Raw genomic sequence first — 4,777 nt, 5'->3', positions numbered from 1 at the left:
TATCAATCCCTTCCCCGTTTCAAATCAAGTCCATTGCCTTGAAGAGGTCGCTCTGATCACTGACCGCTTGAACACAGTCAATGGCAGGCATCAAATAGCAAGGTCAGTGACCTCCCACCAGGTCGCCCACTTTTATTTTCATAATGAGTCTGAACCAGGAGATAAAACCGCTACAGTGCACCATGTTCAGCACAGGTCGCAGGGTCTGCTGGCGCACAACCATATGCAGTAGCCAATAAATCACAAAACACCCATTCCCTCAAAATGCAAAGGACGTCTACACTGTTAAATCACACGTTTAAAACGTACAAAAAAAACCAAAAAAACAAAAAAAACGTAGGCCTATAGCATATTATTATGAAAATGTGTTTAAATGGTCTGGTCCTTTAAACATTTGTTTTACAGGAGATATAGGCAACTACATATTTTCTATTAATACAGACTATGGAAAATGTATACATTTGTCCTGCTTATCAATTATAAATAATTAATAATCATTATAATATTAATAATTAAACAACTATCATTAACAACCTCACATTTACATTTAAAAAGTGACCTTGACAGCAAAAATGCAATTACATAACCGCTTCAGTGTTATCTGATGACTCTGTTAAAACAGTATCTTCTGCACGGCATCCTTGATAAAAACTATAATGGTGGACTCTAATAACAACATTACTACAGATCTCAGTAACATTGCATACACACACTCCTACTTGATAATCATAAGCTCATGGTACTTTGTGGTGAGTGTTATTGGGGGGCGGGCAGTGCGTTCTCTTCACTTGATATCATTATTCACCATGGGACTGAGGTGTTGATGCACACATTGTAACGGCTTACTAAAACCATTTGACATTATTCAGCCAGGCTCGGACAGGAATAGGGTAAGTATGTGTCTGCTTGATAGTTCTCAACTGTGAGGAAAGGATGTCATTTACAGGTACGGGTTAAAGATTTAGAACAAAAGGGTAATTTAGTCAAGAATAATAATAATAATAATAATAGTAATAATAATAATAATAATACAGTTAGCGCATTTTGCTGCAAGTCTGAATCCCATATTACAAAACACACATATGAAGACTATATAAAATATCAACACTGATGGTCATAGTAGAAATATGCATTATGCAGAAGATCATATTGTAGTTACTGTTACCTTTTTACTCGGGTTCCAATGATTTACAGGAAAATCATTTCTTTGTGTCTGTGCCTGTGCGTTTGTATCTTGCATGCATGACTTGTGTGTGCTGTGGTCATGCATACAGGGCTAACTCAACCTATAGACCTGACACAGCAAACGTGTTCAATCGACACTGAGGCAAATTTAAGCATATCTACTCCTCGAAGTGCAAAATAAACACTTTTTGCAGAGATCCCCCAAAAAACGATCATGGTGTTCTGCGAGAGTCATTCTGACTGTATTAAATTAACACTGTTAATAGTGAAGCTATAATAACATGTCAGCTTTAAAACAATTATAGTTTGCAAGCCCAGCGCTAGTCAGCTGAACACAATCTCCATAGGGCAGCCCCAAACAGAAACAATTCCTAATTCAAAAGCGAAACCCAAAATTAACATCCCAGTTTGCCTTCACTATTAATAATTTAAAAAAAGAATGAAGAAAAAAATTAATAAGCAACCTACTAATCCCAACAATAACACAAGCTAGCGTGCATCATGTGAGGTGTATGTAGCAATCAGACATACAGGTACACAGATACACTGATATGATACAGCAACTGGACTAATAGACAGGCACCTCACACATGCAAACAAGGCGTTTTTGTTATAGTACTTCATTAATAGAAAATAACAAAAATTATTCCAACCATTTTGGAGGTTTTAGATACTGGCTGATCAGATTCAGTATAAATATTGTCGTTAACGGAATCATTGATAGAGATTTTTTCATTGTGTCAATGACACTAAACAATACGATTGAATAATCTGTCAAGCTACCTATAAGGTCATTTTGAGGTGTGTAGTAGTAATCGCCAACAGATTTAGCAGATCCAGAAACAGCTTGGCACTTTGTTTTGAGCAATTCCTTGAGTTTTATACTGGGATTTTTGTGCTAAATAGGGCACAACTAGTTAACTTTTTAAAATGAATATACAGTATGTGTATATTAAACCAGCTATATTACAAATTCACTTCTACTTGGTTCTAAACATATGAATCAGGTATCATATAGAAACCAACACTAGCTGTTAACGTTGCAGTACTTGTTCTGTCCTCTTCAGTCTGGAGGGGACTGCTCTACATACAATGCAAACGTTTCCTATTTTTTTGCTTTGTGTGCAGCCGAGACCAGAGCTCATCTCAGAGAGAGGATGTTGATTGTTTTTAGATCATCAGTTAATTTTACATACCGTAGATGTTACTCTTGCGACAAAAAAAATCGATTGGAAAAATAATTCTCAAAATATAAATACATTTTTTTTTTTAATAAAAACTAAAATCATAAAAGATAATTGTTTTGTTTAAAGAAACAGAAAGAAAAAGGTACATCCAGTCTATTGCCTTACACGCATCCACAAATAAATATGAAATACTATTTTAGCATTATTTATTTTTTTATTTTTTAAAAAGCAACTTTGAGTGAGAATTCTATGATTTTATCACCTTAATTGTAACACACTTAAATCTAGAAATATTAGGGCTGCTCCGATTAACAGATTAATCGGAATGATTAATCAATTAAAGAGTTGGTTGCAGACAGATTTTTTTTTATAATTTAAATCAGCAGAATTGTATTTTTATATGTAAAATAAAATCAACCAATAGAAGATATGCATTTTCTCCACTGCAGTCCAATCATAAGTGAGCGAAGGCGGGACTAAACAGTTGAAGGTATTCTCTGCCTCGGCTGAAGGTCTTGAGTAAGTTTAACCAATGGCAATGTCAAAGATCTGCCCTGTTTTTGCAGCTGTCCAATCATTAGTGAGCAGAGGTGAGACAAATATGCTAGGGCAGGGCTTCTCAAACTCGGTCCTGGGGACCTCCTGTGTCTGCTGGTTTTCATTCCAACCGAGCTCTCAATTACTTAACTATACCCTTAATTGAACTGATAATTTGCACAATTAGACCTTTTTACTTGTTTTCAGCTCTTGAACAGTTGCATATTTCAAGTTAGCTGTAACATTTTATAAGTAACTTGAACTGCAACTGTTTAAGAGCTGAAAACAAGTAAATATGTCTAATTAAGCAAATTATTAGTTAAATTAAGAGTCTAGTTAAGTAATTGAGAGCATGGTTGGAATGAAAACCAGCAGCCACAGGGGGTCCCCAGGACCGAGTTTGAGAAGCCCTGTGCTGGGGTAAGCAAAGAATAGCAGAATTTTGCGCAGTTTTGCTTATTAAGGAGTGTTACTCAGAATTACAGTAAATTGAGAACACTGAAGTAATATTTTGAATTACTTTTTACAAATTAAAAAAAAAATGTCATCAGACAACGGAGTTGGTTACGAATACATTTTCAAGCAGAACTTTCTCAGATAAAATTGGAGATTGTTTAAAAAAGGAGGGATATACCACAAATACTCGAACCAACATAGGAAGGGGAGTGACATACTCACCACTTCCAAAATTTAAATTATTAAAAAGCTATCCGTGGCTTACCGGTAGCTGTCAATTAAAAAATAAAAAATACTGCTGGAATTGTGTTTTCTTCAGTACAGAAAAGAGATATGAACAGCACAGACTACAGCAATCTAAGGATATCGAACAAAGTCAGAACAAAAACATGAGCATTCCCAAAGTCACCTGCGAGCCACTGTAACACTCAAAACTTTTGGACAAACCTGGATTGATGTTCAAATGGATGAGCAGAAGCACAGGGATACAAGGCATCACAATAAGCAAGCAAGAACTGGCTTGATGAAGGTACCAATTCCTCAAATAGAGGTAATTATGTGGAATTACTTTTTCTGGTACTTTCTACGACAGCATGTTAAGCAATCACTTGTCAATAGCCACAGTATTCTCGGGTACCTCTAACAAGATTCAGAATGACTATCTCTTCGGTGTCTCAGGTTTTGCTAGATGCAATAAAAAGGAGAAGGAAGCCAAGTGCGTAGCTGTAATGAGAAACGCAGCTCAGCTGTCTCATGTTTTCAGGTATGTGACTGACAGTGGCCCGAATAAACAGTTCTGTGAAAATGTGTTACATTTACTAAAAAAAATAAAAATAAAAAATAATAATAATAAAAATGCTTTTAAAAAGACCACATTCCCATTGGATTTTTTTTTTTTTTAGATTCTATTCATTTAGAAGTATTACTATGCAGGACAGCTGCTATAAGATCGTTACCTGGACGGATTAATCTACCGATTAATCAACTAATGCCCATAAATTAAGCGATCAAAAATTGTAATCGAGTGACAGCCCTAATAAATATACTATTGGCTGAACATTTTAGAAATAATACAAAATAAATGCAACACCACCACCTGACAACCCTATGAAAACCCCTTCCATAACACAGTCACAATGAGGTACAGGGATACCAAGTCTGTTATGCAGAATGGAGACTGTTCCTATCAACAAAGCACCTGCCCACTGAGTATCTTTAGATCGGCCACTAGAATCTGTCAGTAGCGCCCAAGCAAAGGGCTTTCAAAATACAAGTGCCTGGTAATTAACCAATCCTCACCATTAAGCAAGAATATGTGTAACAAAGCAAGGAATGGCATGCATGGCAATAGAAGGAGAAGTATGAATCTTAAGAACATGACCTTGCAGACCTAATAAACAACAGATACCAAA

This window comes from Acipenser ruthenus, chromosome 15, assembly GCF_902713425.1.
Source record: "Acipenser ruthenus chromosome 15, fAciRut3.2 maternal haplotype, whole genome shotgun sequence".
Taxonomy (NCBI): Eukaryota; Metazoa; Chordata; class Actinopteri; order Acipenseriformes; family Acipenseridae; genus Acipenser; species Acipenser ruthenus.
The sequence above is the reverse complement of the archived record's forward strand: the minus strand, read 5'-3'. Positions refer to the sequence as shown.